Here is a 19,377-nt window from a genome sequence, read left to right on the forward strand (position 1 = left end):
CTGCTAATTACGACGACTCGGACAGGACTTGAACGCAGCATTCTGTCGGTGACGAGCGCCTAACTGTTGATGTTTGGGTCGTCGTCTTCTTAAAAAAATAAATAAATAAACTGCTTCGCACACTTTTGTTTGTTGTAGATTTACTACACATAAAACTCTGTTTTCGTGGAATAAGATCGAGAAATTCAGCCGAGAAAAACCCACGAAAAACAGATTTTGTATTTTCAGTCAATTTAAAGCTAATTAAAGGTGCTCTAAGCGATGTCACGTGGAAAACATCTCCTCACTATCTGCTAGCTGCCTGTCCCCTGAACACACTGTAAAAAAATCACAGTCTCTGTAGACAGCCCAGGCTCCACAAACGCCAACAATAACAAACTGTGCCAACCTGCACCACCAAACATAACAAACAGCGTTCCAGCCAATAACCAACAAGATTTGGGGGTGGTGGTTTAGTGCGCGTGCACATGAATGGGGGGTGTTGGGGGAGTGGAGGAGAGAAAAGCGCGAAGAGGAGAGCTGTCCTAGACAACGACAACGAGCTAGCCTCCGTTTAGTTCGAACGTCAACAAGAAGTGACGTCACCCAGCATCGCTTAGAGCACCTTTTTAAATTAGTAAACGTGCCGAAAATAACATATTTACACGTTTAGATTTGTGACAATTAGAAACTGTAAAGCCAGGGATTGTTGAACAACGTGCGTGACTCCTCCTCCTTTTCTTTTTTACTTTTAAGTTTCTATCAAATGTACAAAAGTAAGTCCATGTTCTCGTGTTTCTACGACTGTAAGCTTTCATCGGGTTAGAGCTGCGGCAGAATTAGCAGAGACGAGACTGTACGGGGATTGTTTTTTATTTTTAATTTGTTTTTTTGAAGTTCTGTAGCTGTAACCCTGAATCTGTGCGTTTGGCAGCTCGTCTGCTTTGGACTTTTCACGAAGGCCTCCATGCGCACTGGGCTGCGTGGCGTCAGCGTGGCGTGGCGGCCGCTTGGCGGCTTCTAAGTCTTTGCACACCAGAAACGTGTCTGCTGCTGCTAGCCTTGTCTGTACACATGTACAGTACAGGCCAAAAGTTTGGACACACCTTCTCATTCAATGCGTTTCCTTTTTATTTTCATGACTATTTACATTGTAGATTCTCACTGAAGGCATCAAAACTATGAATGAACACATATGGAATTATGTACTTAACAAAAAAGTGTGAAATAACTGAAAACATGTCTTATATTTTAGATTCTTCAAAGTAGCCACCCTTTGCTTTTTTTGATAACTCTGCAAACCCTTGGTGTTCTCTCAATGAGCTTCATGAGGTATTCACCTGAAATGGTTTTACCTTCACAGGTGTGCTTTGTCAGGGTTCATTAGTGGAATTATTTCCCTTATTAATAAAAAAGCAAAGGGTGGCTACTTTGAGGAATCTAAAATATAAGACATGTTTTCAGTTATTTCACACTTTTTTGTAAAGTACATAATTCCATATGTGTTCATTCATAGTTTTGATGCCTTCAGTGAGAATCTACAATGTAAATAGTCATGAAAATAAAAAGGAAACGCATTGAATGAGAAGGTGTGTCCAAACCTTTGGCCTGTACTGTATGTTTCCCATTGATTTACTGCACTCAAGCAGTAGCATACTTCATGTTAAACATAAATATATACTGATCTGATTACAGCAACGACGGCAGTATTGACGGCAAAATAGGCTCCAGGATATTTCGTTCTGTATTGACAGGTGCAATATATGAAAATCAAATATTAATTACATTTATATATCTGCATTTATGTCAAAACCTCGAGACTTTCAAACATCAAAATGTCATTTATTAAAATGCATTTGCGTCTAAACGACATTAAAAACATCTTTTCGTAGTTCTATTTTGCCTGGAAACGCTTCCAACACGCTTCTATATCTAGCAGGCACGCGTTTTCGGCGCCTGAGGCAGCGTGTAAAGCTCTGACTTGCTAACATGGGAGCCGAAACATAAACGGAGACGCCACGCAGCCAGTGTGCGGGACGCCTTAGACTCCAACTTTTCTTTGGGAAGAAGCAAAGCTGTGGAGGATGTAAACAAACAAACGTCCGTTTTAACTGCTTAAAAAAAGCTGCTGTACTCGGGCGTGAAGTACACCGCCAGCGGCTATATTTCCCGACGTTCTTCAAAAAGACTTTTCTACCTGAAGCGGAAGACTTGTAATGTGTGTTTTTTTGCATGACGTGTGATCTCCTCTTCGGCCCTTCGCTCTTTGCATGTGGATCAGATTTTATGAAAAGCTCTTTAAAAGCTTTAAATTAAAGGTCTTTTTTTCAAAGCTGGTCTCGAAATTTAATGAAATGAGTGAAATGTTCTTGCGAATGCAAATAATCTAATTCTTGTGCATGCCGGTGTACGTATCGCAGGTTAAGTTTGACCACTTGCATATTTGAACTTTTATACACTTATACCATAAAAATCGACAGTTTTCGCTGCATGTTTCGATAGTTAGAAATCATTGAAGAAAAAAAAAAAATCTTTTGATTTGTGTCTAAACCCTCCTGTTGTCCTCACGGTCTAATTTGACCCATTTTCAAAAAAGTGTCTTTATCAGAAATTTAGGTTTTCTTTCAAACAAATTGTCCATAAACATAACGTGGTTATGGTTCCATGCAACCATTACTCTTCACAAGTAAAATAAATGATCAGTTCACTACTTTCATTGAATTTGGACACCCACATTTTTCTTTTCAAATGCTATAAAATTGAATAGCACATGTTATTCAATTTTATAGAATCTTAAAAATAAAAATCAAACATTGGAAAAAAGTGACAACATTTTTTGGAAAAAACAACAACAAAAAGTCCCAAAAAAAGTGCAGAAAAATCGACAATAACATCAAAAGTTTGCGAAAAAAGTGACGTAATTATTTTTTTTTTTTAAAGTGACGAATTTTTTGAAAAAAGTGTGGGGAAATGAAAAAAGTGACGACATTTTTTGAAAAAAGTGACGACATTTTTTGAAAAAAGTGACGACATTTTTTGAAAAAAGTGACGACATTTTTTGAAAAAAGTGACGACATTTTTTGAAAAAAGTGACGAAATTTTTTGAAAAAAGTGACGACATTTTTTGAAAAAAGTGACGACATTTTTGAAAAAAAGTGACGACAGTTTTGGAAAATAAGTGACAAAAAATCACCAAAAAAAATAAAATAAAAGTTTTAATCAGAAATTTTGTCCCAGAAAAAACGAAAAGTCACACGCTCGACGGGTGGACAACACGAGGGTTAAAACAGTCTTGGATTTGAATTTATAAAGACTTGTTTATTTAGCTGTAATAGTTTCATATTTTAAACGTGTGGAAAGTGGTGTCAGGGTTGTGTGATGATCAGATAACGTGTATTTCACGCTGAGGATAAGTAATCTTAAACATTTGTATATCGTGTTTTATTCATTTTTGCATTTCAGAGTTTTTTGGCTCATTTCATGAAATTCAGTGAGACCGTGTTGTGTTTACATATAAATAAATAAGTAAATAATGGTGATGAATATAAAAACATGACCGTTTCAAGCACGTTGATGTTGCCAATAAAGGTTTAAAAACATGAAAAAAAAAAAACCTGTAATCTTTAAATGTTTTTTTTTAGTCGCCTGCCACTCGCTCGTTTTAGTTTTTCTTTCTTCACGTTGTTAAAGTTTTCTGTTGGAGACGGTTGGTATCCTCCGTCGCTGCCCGATGTGAGTCGAGTGCGCGTGTGAGGTGGCGCATGCTCAGATTTAAACGGTTTACGGCATAACGCCGAGAAATCGCCATAAAATAATAAACTTTTCTCATTACGAACAGTAACAGAAGATGGAAATCATTTCAAAAACGTTGTAGCTGCCTACGATAGTTTTGATTGCTAACTTGAGCTCAAAACGCCGTTCAAGTGACAGCCTTTGTTGTTATTGCTAACGTTAGCAACATTTTAGCCATCTATGATTGTTTGATTGCTAACGTTAGCTCAAAACGCCATTCAAGTGACAGCCTTGGTTGTGTTGGTTGATTGATTGCTTGCTAACGTTAGCAACGTTTTAGCTATCTGTCATTGTTTGATGGCCAATGTTAGCTCAAAACGCCATTCAAGTGACAGCCTTTCTTGCGATTGCTAATGTTAGCAACGTTTTAGCTATCTACAGTAGTTTTGATTGCTAACGTTAGCTCAAAACGCCATTCAAGTGACAGCCTTGGTTGTGTTGGTTGATTGATTGCTTGCTAACGTTACCAACGTTTTAGCTATCTGTGATTGTTTGATTGCTAACGTTGGCTCAAAACACCATTCAAGTGACAGCCTTGGTTGTGTTGATTGATTGCTAACTTTAGCAACATTGTAGCTGCCTACGATAGTTTTCATTGCTAACGTTAGCAACGTTTTAGCTATCTACAATAGTTTTGATGGCTAACGTTAGCTCAAAACGCCATTCAAGTGACAGCCTTGGTTTTGTTTGATTGATAACGTTAGCAACGTTTTAGCTACCTGTGATTGTTTGATGGCTAACGTTAGCTCAAAACGCCATTCAGTTGACAGCCTTTGTTGTGTTTGATTGCTAATTTGTAGCCAGCAGTGAACCAACTTCGTTATGTAGGTCCATTTTTACTGTATTGACATTACAGAAGTCTCCCGTTAGCAGGTTCTTGTAGACTACTTCAGACATTACAGAAGTCTCTCGTTAGCAGGTTCTTGTAGACTACTTCAGACATTACAGAAGTCTCCCGTTAGCAGGTTCTTGTAGATTTCTTCAGACATTACAGAAGTCTCCCGTTAGCAGGTTCTTGTAGACTACTTCAGACATTACAGAAGTCTCCCGTTAGCAGGTTCTTGTAGACTACTTCAGACATTACTGAAGTCTCTCGTTAGCAGGTTCTTGTAGACTACTTCAGACATTACAGAAGTCTCCCATTAGCAGGTTCTTGTAGACTACTTCAGACATTACAGAAGTCTCTCGTTAGCAGGTTCTTGTAGACTTCTTCAGACATTACTGAAGTCTCTCGTTAGCAGGTTCTTGTAGACTACTTCAGACATTACTGAAGTCTCTCGTTAGCAGGTTCTTGTAGACTACTTCAGACGTTACAGAAGTCTCTCGTTAGCAGGTTCTTGTCGGCTATTTCAGCCTCTGATCTAGAACTGACATCAGGGATTATACCGTGAAGAAGATCTGCGTCTGCCGCAAAGTGACGCATGCGCAACTCCCATCTGCACTCGACTCGCATCGGGCAGTGACATCCTGCTTGTTTTATTTTGAAGGTCTGTTGGGTTTAAAGGGATGTTTGTTGTGACGGACGCCACGTGGGCTCAGTCTTAGATTTTCACTCCTGTTTTCATCTTTGCTGCATCACTGAAACTTCATACATGGAAAAATGAGAAATAAACTTGTTTGAAAGTTGTTACAGACGCTGTGACCTCAAAGTCTCATTCATAAATGCTCCAGGATCTTTTCTTAAAGGCCCAGTGTGTAAAGTGTGTAGTTGTTCATCAACCCTAACCCATCAAAAATCTGTGTTGCCCGTTCACAAACTTGGTCCTTTTTCATTAATATTTACCACCACCATCAACTCAAAGTATTCCTATTGGCTTGAAATTTTACATTTGCATTTGCATGAACTGGGGTAGACGAACAGACCGTTAAAGAAATGGACCACCAGTTCCCGTGTCTCTGGACCAGAGACCAGTGAAGGATACTAGAAGTCTCTTTCCCGGTGCTGGCTGAGCGTTACTGAGCAGCCTCCAACTGAGCTTGAAGACGTAGATGTGACGTGAGCAACCTGTCTGAAAGTGTGAAGTCTTCTGGTAGCTGTGCCGAGAGAAATCTCAATCATTCCCAATCTTACAGAGACGGAGAGCGTAGGTATATGTAAGGAGATAACATAGGCACAGGCTAATTACTGATCACTAACATGCTAGTTAACATTAGTCATTAAACCTAAACAGATAATGGAAGTCCAAACTGCCTGTGAGCTTCTCCTGTACTATACGGTAATTCCTCTACTGTGTGACAGTAAGTCTTGTGGTTATGACCCAATCGTTAGCCTATTTTTATAAAAGCGTCTGCTACGGAGCCATAACGTGAGGTACAAGGTAATGGAGCCTTTTATACATTGTCGTGTTTCTTTAGAAATAAACAACGGACAAATAGAGTCTTTAAACGCTTCAGATGTAAAGTTATTCTCTGTCAAAGTGACGTCAGAATGAATGGGAGTCAATGGGATGCTAACGGGAGGTGATGGCTTGTTAGCATCAAAATGGCGCCATAGGAGGTATGCGTTGTGGAGAGAGGCTTACCCCCTTGATCACAACATTTTAGAGACTTTTTTTTTTTGGCGCTCTTTCCGATGTTTTTGATGCTTTCTTCTGGCGTTTTTGAAAAAAAACATGTCATTGAATTGGTCATTGAAGGTTTTTCCAAACTTCCTTTTATTTCGTAAATAATAACGTGGATGGTTCCCTATAACGCTCTTCACGAGTAAAATGAATAATCGGTTCACTACGTTCGTTGAATTTGGGTGTTTTATTCAATTGTATAACATTTGACGAAAATAATTGATTAAAAAAAGTGACTAAAATGTCGGGAAAAAGCTTTAAAAAAGTGGTAAAAGAACAAACTTCAAAAAAAATACACACCGGGAAAACCAACCAAAGCTTCTTACGGTTAAAATTTTGACCCAGAAAAACAAAAAGTTGCAGCATGGCCGACAGGAAGACAACACATGGGTTAAAGGGTAACCTTGTTTCCTTCAACCTGCACCCCTATGTTCCAATGTTGTTGTGTCTTCAGTGACTGATTGGTCGACTCGTTCTCACTCCGAACTCGTAAAATACCGACATTTGGACAGTGGCCGTCAGCGTCTGAAGCGGCAGCTACACAGGGTTTAGAGGGTAGTATTTAATGCCGAAATTCTGCTTAGGAAGGTTGGTCGGGATGGAGGATGGGTCTAACACAGGTAGGGCTGAGTACAGCAGCGTTTGCTGCGATGTGATATTAAATGGCGAGCCGAAAGCGGTCGCGGTGCTGTTGACGTTAACACTTCCTCTTAGACAAGCAGGCACAACGGTGGTTTCTCTGCCCTGGTGACTGACTGACAGGCTGAGCTTGCAAGGCAAGGCAACTTTAATAATGTTAAATAATTCTGATAACTGTTTTGATTCACAATTAAGGTGGAAAATAAGAGCTTTGTGTTTAATTGTATTTTTGTTGATGTTGAAATGGATTTTAAAACATATGGTATCGAAAAAAAGTATAGTTAGGAACCGTGTTAGCCCACCCACACCCTTTTCCTAAACATAACTGCGTCAAATGTGACGCCAGTAGTCCCGACCAAGCGCTTTTAGTTAAAGCGCGTTATATGATGCTAAAGAAGACTTTTAGCGTCAACAACAACGACAAAGGTCACCAAATGTCTGTAGCGGAGCGCTTCCTGGACTCAAAAAGTTAGCTTGAGGTGCTCTTTGGATGGGATAATCATAATGTAGAAACCAATAAGAAAACTCCAAGGCATTCTCTTTTAGAAAAATACTAAGCCTTTATTTATGGCGTGGTCATCATAAATCTTAAAGTACTCCGACGCGTTTCGGCATACAAGCCTGACGACTCCCTGACGAAGGCTTGTATGCAAAGAGAGTGCCTTGGAGTTTTCTTATTGGTTTCTACGACAAAGGTCACCTGACCAAGCGTCCGTATTGTACGAGATGTGAGTGAGAATCTGTTGGATGGAGGCACCAATCTTTGACACCGGTCCAGTCTTACGCACCACTAAAAGTTCTGTTTTTGCCGTTGACAGACTCAGATTATTATTCTAAGTGTGTGACAACATTATGGGATGGATCCCTACAGAGATAGACCTTTTAGTTAAAGAGTAAGATCCTTTTAGTTTAACATGAAACAGCCCCGAAATCACCATCACCAAACTACATCAGACTCCATGTAAATAATCAGGACTTTGGCGTGTTAGCGTTAAGGCGCATATCTCCACCAGACTCCATGTAAATAATCAGGACTTTTAGCGTGTATAGAGCCAGCATATCTCCACCAGACTCCATGTAAATAATCAGGACTTTTATCATCGTAAAACACACTTCACTCAAAATCGACAGAAGCAAAAATAAAACTATGAAAAGCCGCCCTGGTTCGTCTTTCCATTTCCTTTCGTTACAGATTCAACTTTATTGTCATTGCACATCACAAGTACAGAGCAACGAAATGTAGTTGGTGTCTAACCAGAAGTGCTTAAGCAGTGATTAAATAACAAATTAAATAACATATGCTACGGTATATACACAGTGCAAGGTATGAATTATATATAGGTATATGGATATGTGTCTATATGAGTGATTACTATAGCTATGTACAGGCTATGACTATTGTAATACAGAACAACTATACAGTGTGTTCAATTGTGCAAATTGTGAGTATTGGAGGGCTTATACAATATGTACAGTAGTGCAAGAGAAAGGATTTTTAGTGCATTTTAGGTAGGGTAGACAGCTGTTCCAACATGGTTGAAATAAACCCTTTTATATACCAATTTGCATGTGAAAATATGCTGCCTCTATACACACTAAAAGTCCTGGTTATTTACATGGAGTCTGGTGGAAATATGCTGGCTCTATACACGCTAAAAGTCCTGGTTATTTACATGGAGTCTGGTGGAGATATGCTGGCTCTATACACGCTAAAAGTCCTGGTTATTTACATGGAGTCTGGTGGAAATATGCTGGCTCTATACACGCTAAAAGTCCTGATTATTTACATGGAGTCTGGTGGAGATATGCTGGCTCTATACACACTAAAAGTCCTGATTATTTACATGGAGTCTGGTGGAGATATGCTGGCTCTATACACACTAAAAGTCCTGATTATTTACATGGAGTCTGGTGGAGATATGCTGGCTCTATACACGCTAAAAGTCCTGATTATTTACATGGAGTCTGGTGGAGATATGCTGGCTCTATACACGCTAAAAGTCCTGATTATTTACATGGAGTCTGGTGGGTTCGTGATGGTGATTTCAGGGCTGTTTCGTGTTAAAGGAATAGTATCAGCTAAATGTATTTTAGACAGGTAAAACATTTATATCAGTTAAAGTGGACGATGTATTTAGAATATTTTCAGCGCTCTACCTCGCTGTCAGACAAGCCCTTTACGACGTGGAACTGAAGCTGTTATCTCTGCTCTCTCCCACCAGACTCCTTTCACAAAAACGGTCATTTTTCCTCGCAGAACACGGGAGTTGGTGTTATCGTTTGACTTTTGGTGTTTTAAAGGGTTAGGAGCTAACTAAACTTACACACAAACTAACCGACGGAGGCAGCAGTAGAGCAGCAACTCCCGTGTTCTTGCGAGGTAAAATGATTTTTTTTTTTTAAGGAGGTCTGGTTCAACTTGCAGTTGCTGGTCTAACCGCTGCCTTGATCGGTTAGTTTGTTTGTGGGGAAAACGGAACAAAAAAGTCACACGTAATAACAAAGGATCTGAATACTTCCTCAAGTACTTCCTTAAGCATTCAATACTTGAGAAGTAGAAGTACACAACTTTCTGTGAGCTCAAAACATTCACAGTTGTTCCCTGCCTCAGAATTTAAAGATGCACTGCTCTGTTTCTACCAGCAGATGGCAGCGTGGGGCAGCATGTTGAAAACACACATGGCCAAAAATATGTGGACACCTTTCCTCTGTAAATGTATAAGTATTTTTGCCCTGTTTTTGGTTTAAAGCTCCCATATTATACTCATTTTCAGGTTCATAATTGTATTTTAAGGTTGTACCAGAATAGGTTTACATGGTTTAATTTTCAAAAAAACACCATATTTTTGTTGTACTGCACATTGCTGCAGCTCCTCTTTTCACCCTGTGTTCAGGTCTCTTTTTTAGCTGCAGAGTGAGACATCTCAACTTCTGTAATATCTTTGTTGGGAGTCGCACATGCGCAATAGCTAGGTAAGGATTACATGAGCTAGCTAGCTGTTTCTCAGTACCTAGGTAAGGACTACATGAGCTAGCTAGCTGTTTCTCAGTACCTAGGTAAGGACTACATGAGCTAGCTAGCTGTTTCTCAGTAGCTAGGTAAGGACTACATGAGCTAGCTAGCTGTTTCTCAGTAGCTAGGTAAGGACTACATGAGCTAGCTAGCTGTTTCTCAGTACCTAGGTAAGGACTACATGAGCTAGCTAGCTGTTTCTCAGTACCTAAGTAAGGACTACATGAGCTAGCTAGCTGTTTCTCCAACTTCAGTCAGTACAAGGCAGGATTAGCCGGGAGACTTCTTCCAACTTTAGCATGGAATAGCTGCAGAACAGGCACATGGAAGTAGTTCTTTTGTAGATTAGGGTGAACTAGTGTGTGTTGTAGCAGTGTTTTGCCATTCAGACCGAGCTAGCATGCTAACGGTTAGCCCCCTAGGCCCCTCGTTTCGGCTAGTGACGTAGAAAGCCGTAGAATGACCAGCTCACCCGGAGACTGAAGGCAGGACACATTCAGAAACCGTATCTCACTCAGAACACCATGGATGGTTGTTTTCCAAAGTCTGTATGTGTGTGGAAGCACCAGAGACACAAAATAACACCCCAAATCACCAGAAAAAGTGATTTTTTTTTTTTTCTTCATAATATGGCCACTTTAAAGGTTTGGTTTTCGCCTCTTTTGTCGTGGAAGAAATGACAACCTCTTAAAACTGTGTGATTGATATTTTGTACCACAACATCTCGTTTCCCCCTCTTGAGTCGAGGCGTCAGCTCTGAATGTTTCCCAAGCGAGCTGCAGAAGAAGTCGGGCCAGTTGTTGCCGTCACTGCCGATTAAAAGTCTCATTCATCCTCCCCTCTGCTGAACGCTCGGACCCCCGAACACGCAGCGGTCTTCTCATGAAACCCGCTCATCTGTTTGTGATTTGCACTCCAGATTTATTTTCACAACGAGCCAACATGAAAGTCTGCAGAGCCAGCTTCCAAAAAAATGTCCTCTCTAAATACAGAACGCTGCGCCACAATGGCTTAAAAACAACAACGACATAACGTTTCACACGGCATCCTGAGTGCAAACAGAGAAATGTCAGCATCATGTATCAGCTTTACAGAAGACGCAGCTTTCTTTATGAAGTTAAGTCTGTTCTTTCCTACAGCCCTATGTTCTCACATTTCTAAGATTTTTCTTAAAATTAGGCCCTATGTTCTCACATTTCTAAGATTTTTCTTAAAATTAGGCCCTTTGATCCCACATTTCTAAGATTTTTCGTAAAATTAGGCCCTATGTTCTCACATTTCTAAGATTTTTCTTAAAATTAGGCCCTATGTTCTCACATTTCTAAGATTTTTCTTAAAATTAGGCCTTATGTTCCCACATTTCTAAGATTTTTCTTAAAATTAGGCCCTATGATACCACATTTCTAAGATTTTTCTTAAAATTAGGCCCTATGGTCCCACATTTCTAAGATTTTTCTTAAAATTAGGCCCTATGATCCCACATTTCTAAGATCTTTCTTAAAATTAGGCCCTATGATCCCACATTTCTAAGATCTTTCTTAAAATTAGGCCCTATGATCCCACATTTCTAAGATCTTTCTTAAAATTAGGCCCAATGATCCCACATTTCTAAGATCTTTCTTAAAATTAGGCCCTATGGTCCCACATTTCTAAGATTTTTCTTAAAATTAGGCCCTATGGTCCCACATTTCTAAGATCTTTCTTAAAATTAGGCCCCATGGTCCCACATTTCTAAGATTTTTCTTAAAATTAGGCCCTATGGTCCCACATTTCTAAGATCTTTCTTAAAATTAGGCCCAATGATCCCACATTTCTAAGATCTTTCTTAAAATTAGGCCCTATGATCCCACATTTCTAAGATCTTTCTTAAAATTAGGCCCTATGATCCCACATTTCTAAGATCTTTCTTAAAATTAGGCCCTATGATCCCACATTTCTAAGATCTTTCTTAAAATTAGGCCCAATGATCCCACATTTCTAAGATTTTTCTTAGACTTACTATACTATGACTTTTTTTCGACTTACTATACTTTGACTTTTTTCGACATACTATACTTTGACTTTTTTTCGACTTACTATACTTTGACTTTTTTTCGACTTACTATACTTTGACTTTTTTTCAACTTACTATACTATGACTTTTTTTCGACATACTATACTATGACTTTTTTTCGACTTACTATACTTGACTTTTTTTCGACTTACTATACTTTGACTTTTTTTCAACTTACTATACTATGACTTTTTTTCAACTTACTATACTTTGACTTTTTTTCAACTTACTATACTATGACTTTTTTTCGACTTACTATACTATGACTTTTTTTCGACTTACTATACTTTGACTTTTTTTCAACTTACTATACTATGACTTTTTTTCGACTTACTATACTATGACTTTTTTTCGACTTACTATACTATGACTTTTTTTCAACTTACTATACTATGACTTTTTTCAACTTACTATACTATGACTTTTTTCAACACTATACTATTGACTTTTTTTCAACTTACTATACTACTTACTTTTTCGACTTACTATACTATGACTTTTTTTCAACTACTATACTTTGACTTTAACTATTACTCACATCTTTTTTCGACATACTATACTATGACTTTTTCATATATACTATGACTTTTTCCTTACTATACTTGATTTTTTTTTTCAACTTACTATACTATGACTTTTTACATACTATACCTATGACTTTTTTTCGAACTTACTATACTATGACTTTTTTCGACTTACTATACTTTCTTTTTTCCGACTTACTATACTATGTCTTTTTCCCATACTTACTACTATGACTTTTTTCAACTTACTATACTATGACTTTTTTTCGACTTACTATACTTTGACTTTTTTTCAACTTACTATACTATGTCTTTTTTTCGACATACTATACTATGACTTTTTTCGACTTACTATACTATGACTTTTTTTCGACTTACTATACTATGACTTTTTTTCAACTTACTATACTATGACTTTTTTCAACTTACTATACTATGACTTTTTTCGACTTACTATACTTTGACTTTTTTTCAACTTACTATACTATGTCTTTTTTCGACATACTATACTATGACTTTTTCGACTTACTATACTATGACTTTTTTCGACTTACTATACTATGACTTTTTTCCAACTTACTATACTATGACTTTTTTCGACTTACTATACTTTCTTTTCCGACTTACTATACTTTGACTTTTTTTCGACTTACTATACTATGACTTTTTTTCGACTTACTATACTTTCTTTTTTTTGACTTACTATACTTTCTTTTTTTCGACTTACTATACTTTGACTTTTTTTTGACTTACTATACTATGACTTTTTTCGACATACTATACTATGACTTTTTTTCGACTTACTATACTTTGACTTTTTTCGACATACTATACTTTGACTTTTTTCGACATACTATACTATGACTTTTTTTCGACTTACTATACTTTCTTTTTTTCGACTTACTATACTATGACTTTTTTCGACATACTATACTATGACTTTTTTTCGACTTACTATACTTTGACTTTTTTCGACATACTATACTATGACTTTTTTTCGACTTACTATACTTTCTTTTTTTCGACTTACTATACTTTGACTTTTTTCAACATACTATACTATGACTTTTTTTCGACTTACTATACTTTGACTTTTTTCGACATACTATAGTATGACATTTTATGACTTTTTTTCGACATACTATACTATGACTTTTTTTTCGACTTACTATACTTTGACTTTTTTCGACATACTATAGTATGACATTTTATGACTTTTTTTCGACATACTATACTATGACTTTTTTTTCGACATACTATACTATGACATTTTATGACTTTTTTTCAACATACTATACTATGACTTTTTTCGACACACTATACTATGATATTTTATGACTTTTTTTTGACATACTATACTTTGACTTTTTTCGACATACTATAGTATGACATTTTATGACTTTTTTTCGACATACTATACTATGATATTGTATGACTTTTTTTTGACATACTATACTATGACTTTTTTCGACACACTATACTATGATATTTTATGACTTTTTTTTGACATACTATACTATGACTTTTTATGAAATTTTTTCGACATACTATACTTTGACATTTTATGACTTTTTTTCAACATACTATACTTTGACATTTTATGACTTTTTTTTCGACAAACATACTATTCGACATACTATTTAACATTCAACAATTTTGACTTCTATGAGACCCAAAAGAAGCCTATGGAAGAGGATGTGAATTTTGAGTTTAAAGTCAGATTTTCTTTATTTTTTTATTAAATTTTTACTTTTTCTTACATTTGGCCCTAATCCTCTTCCATAGGCTTCTTTTGGTCAAATGAAAAAAAATAAAAAAACGGTTTCATGGAAAATTATGTTTATATTTTAAATAAAAAAAAATTTTTATAACGGGAACACAATTCATGTGTCACATCGGGACTTGTATTGATATGGATATGACTGACTAACGCTGCCTTTCAAGTTGAACTATGAGACCGAAATGTCAACTGGAAAGTTAGATTTCGGACTCAGAAAGTCGGGAGAACGTCACCAAAGAAAAGGAAGAACGGACTAAAACTTTTTTGTATTGAACAGGGTTGCCGCGGGGTCTTAACTCTCATGTTGTCCTTGGGCCAAATTTGACCCATTATCAAAATGTCTCTATAAGAAATATGGGTTTCTTTTTAACCAAATGACCCAAAAATAACATGGTTGGTTCCCTACGACGCTCTACGCAAGTACAATTAATGATCACTATACTTTCATTACATTTTGAGGGTTTTCTTCAATTTTATAGCATTTGAAAAAACATTTAAATGGGTTCTAAACAGTATTTGGACTAAAACTTTGACATACACCAGTCTGTGATTATCCATCAACATACAATCCTCTAATATTAGTCAAAATAATTCATAATTTCTGCTTTTTTGACTCAAATATTTGGTGTACCTTCCTTTAAAAGAGGTTTATTGACCATGAATTCCAAAAATAAGTGTAACAGTAGTGGTAATAAGTTGGCGATAGTGGACGAACGCTTCAACAGTAAAAATAAAGGGCAAAAAAACATTGAAAAAAGTGTAAAAAATTCGACATAAAACATTGAATAAAAGGGACAAAAAAAAACCCAACATGAAACATTTTAAAGAAAGTGTCAAAAAAGGGACAAAAACATTGAAAAAAAGTGTTAATTTTCTATTTTGACCTGAGAGGACAAGTGCATGTTTGGCGTGTAGACAAAACGAGGGTTGAAAAGTCTGCCACAGACATAAATTCTTCGGCTATGATACTTGGCTTTATTAAAACTGAATTTAGGGCTTAACTGATGTTGTGATGAAGGTCTTCAATGTCATTCGTAATGGTCTTAAAAAGTCCTACATTTTGACTTGGTGAAACCTGCAGAAACCCTGTTGAATGTTTGATCAGATTTGTAATCTTGTTTACGTTCTCTTTGTTCAGATGGTTCCTGATTTAAATCACAGTATCGTTGACACATTGGATATTTTCAAAATTCATTTAACATTCAACGGCTTCGGCTGCTACGGAAGAGGATTAGGGCCAATGTGAAAAAAAAATGTATTTGAGTTCTGCGTTTATCTCAGAAATCTGAATATAAAGTCAGAATTCTGACATTATACTGAGAACTCAAATACATGTTCTACATGTGGCCCTAATCTTCTTCCATAGGCTTTTTTTGTGAAATGAAAAAAAAGATGTTTATATTTGGGAAAAATACTATCAGAATCAGATTTATTGGCCAAGTATACTTACACATACACAAGGAATATGACTTGGGTAGGTGTTAACTCTCTATACATTCAACAAATAGACACGTAGCAGTAAACATTCAGTAGACCAATAGTAATATAGACACACATACTGTACAATAGAGACAACACTGTACATATAGGCACATATCAACATTATATACAAAAATAAAAATATACAAATAACACATAATATCAAGACAAGTACACATGGAGTGGGATACTATGACTTCTTTTTTTTTTACTTTGTTTTTGACTTTTTTGTACTTTTTTTGAGATACTATACTATGACTTTTTATGATATGAGTTTTTTTTTTGACGGTATATACTACGAGTTTTTATGACTTTTTGTACTTTTTTTATATACAAAATGATGCATTTTTATGTCTTTCATGACTTTTATGACTTCATTTTACTTGTTTTGGACATACTGTGATTTTTTTGTATTCGTCATTAGTCAGCCGTAGCAGTCTCTAGATAACTTGGTCTTTTACACCCTGGATCTAAAAATCTCTTTCCAGAAGGAAGAAGCGGTCATTTTAAAAATGGAATCGGTTATCCTCCTCATCAGCGTGGATGTCGTCTGTAGAGGCTGGACGGACACCAGCCTGTGTGTGTGTGTGTGTGTGTGTTGGTGTGTGTGTGTGGGGTCATTCAGAGTTCAGCGCGACTCTCAGGTAACTTCATTTCTCCTGCAGGTGCGTGTCGGCTGCAGCGGGTAAAAGGATCCTCTGTAAACACTTTCAGCCATGTTGTTTTTTTTGGGGGGCGTCCGGTGAAGCCATGGAAACACGCACACGCACACACACACGCACACGCACACGCGCACGCACGCACACATACACACACAGGAAGGGGATGGGACATCTGGCCAAAAATGAGCCACAGAGTTTCCGGTGGCAAACGTCGTGGATATAGACTAAGGTGAATGCAACATTATATACTTTGAAAGTAGTTTGTCAGTGCCCTGCTACACCCTGCAGTGCCCTGCTACGCCCTGAACTACTAAGACTACTATTTCTAGTCATAGTTCCACTATCTTTAAAGTGACTGTTATTGTCACTGTTCATCACACCCCCCACCGCCTACCAAGAGCCTGGGTCTGTCCCAGGTTTCTTCCTAAAAGGGAGTTTTTCCTCACCACCTAAATGCCTGCTCTTGAGGGAATTACTGGAATTGTTGTGTCTTTGTAAATTATAGAGTGTGGTCTAGACCTACTCTATCTGTAAAGCGTCTCGAGATAACTCTTGTTATGTGGCTCAGCGCAAATTCTTTCAGGAAGACCTAACAAGTAGTCGGTCCTTCCTAAAGCGAATCAGCGCTGGAGGCGTTCACCTTCTGATAATCCAATCAGGATCGGCCAAGGATCCCATAGGCCAATCACAGCGTTACATCACTGTTTTAAAAAGCTGCTTCTCTCCCTGTGCCATCAGCTGTCATTTCAGGAAGGCGTCGTCCCTCCTCCTCCCCTTCCGCCTCCCGTCCTAGTGGTTTCTCCGGCTGTCGCTCCGATGCCTCCTAGGTCTGGTTTTCCGCCTTTCTCCGCCACCACCGGTGTCTGGACACCATCGGGGGAGTTACATCTTGGTTCACTACCCCTACATTAAATGTATTAATATATTAAATGTATTAATAACGCTGGAGTTCAATCTCCAGTACACTGTACATTACATGCTGTTGTACATTAAAACCTTTTGCATATCTGCAAACAAGTCTCTCCTGATTGAAATGACTTGATACTGTAAATCAGGGATGCACCGAATCCAGGATTCGGCTTCGTATTCGGCCGAATATTGGACTTTTTTTTCCAGATTATTTTTTGGGGCTTTTCCCTTTATTCAATAGTGACAGTGGATAGACAGGAAAGGGAAGGGGAGAAAAATTGAGGGGATGACACGCGGCAAAAGGCTGCAGGTTGGATTCGAACCCTGGCCTCTGCAAAGGGCTCAGCCTACACAGGGCGCACGCTCTTACAGGGTGAGCCAGAGGTTGTCCTGAATATTTGGGCTTTTTGACAGGGTTCTGGTTTCTGCCGAACCTTAGAATTTTTTCCCAGCGAACCGAACCCTACGCTTGCACTCGGCGCGCTACGCTGGTCGCCGTAGTGACGGCGCGGTTGATTACGGGAAGGTGTTTACGTAGGTGGAGCGTTCAATGCAGCAGGCTGTGAGGAAGTGGACATGGATCTGGTGAGCAGAACAAGTTGTTGTCTGGCAGAACTTTCAGTCAAAAGAAGACCATTCAAGTCCAGCTACATGTTCAATCTGTTCAATGCTGATTGGTCTGGTGGTGGCGAGGACCCTAAACTATACACAACATGGCCGCTGTTACAACATCTGGTACGAAACATCTGAAAGAATACGAGTTGTGCACGAAGGAATCTCCAGACAGCAGCCAGAATGCAGCAACTTCAGGTACAGCAAAGGAAGGACAGTCCCTGTTTACTTCATTCATGTGTTTACTGGGTTCATGGACTGAGGATGGGAGGAGGAGTCAGCACAATCTCAACCAGGGGATTCAGGATTCGGGCGAAATACCCAAAAAATCTGGATTCGGTGCATAGTATAAATAAAATTGAATTCATCATTTATCATAGATTGAATTTATTTAACAAAGTTAAAATAAAAAAAAAGCTGACATTGTGCACACTGCTCAGAGGTTTGGGACTTTCACTCCCAAAATGAGCTCCTTTATGATCAATAATTAAAGAAACTGCTTCTCAGTGGCGAGGAGAAACGTCCCGTACACACCGAGGGTATAAAGTGAGTCCCGGATGTTTTTTCGGGACAAAGGCAGGGTGATTAAAGCGAGGCAGCAGATTGCATCAGCGTGCCTGTGATTTGGACTACAGTTACACACCTGTCTGCAGATACCGCGGCTCGGCTTACCTGCCGGGACCGAATATCGGCTCCATCAGACAGCTGCCAGACTGCTAATGAAGAGAGCTACCCCCTCCCTTCCTGGCTGATCTTCAGGTGACGCAGATATGCAGGTGCTGCAGAGAGACAACCAATAATCTGTCTTTTTAAAGCACAAGTGTTCAACTCGAGGCCCCGGGGGCCAAATCTGGCCCCTCGCAGACTTTGATCCGGCCCGTATATATTAATTTAGGATCACAATACATTTTGGCCTGTATGGTTTTTGTCACTTTTTCAACGTTGTGTCTCTTCTTTTGAAGTTTTTGTCACTTTTGCTGACTTTTTTTTCAACATTTTGTCTAAGTTATTGGCAATTTTTTCTCTATGTTTTTGACACTTTTTTTCTACATTTTTGGCACTTTTTCCGATACTTTTTTAAGATGCTTTTGTAACCTTTTAGGTGATTTTTTTTCTATGATGTTTAATGAACTTTTTTCCTGACTTTTTTCGGGCTTCATGTGAACCAAGCTGTAACTGAGAAGACTTTGACTTTTCTCTTCAAGAAAAGCCCGTCAGTAAACTAAACATGTCGGGCTGGATGTCATTCTGTTTTCCCAGGGTGGCCCGTAGACAAGTTGAGTTTGACGCTCCTGCATTAAAGTCCTAAGGTCGTGCTGCAGCGGATTCCCTACCAAAGCCTCCCCAAACGCAGTCAACATCAAGTCACCTGGG

This window comes from Perca fluviatilis, chromosome 1, assembly GCF_010015445.1.
Source record: "Perca fluviatilis chromosome 1, GENO_Pfluv_1.0, whole genome shotgun sequence".
Lineage (NCBI taxonomy): Eukaryota > Metazoa > Chordata > Actinopteri > Perciformes > Percidae > Perca > Perca fluviatilis.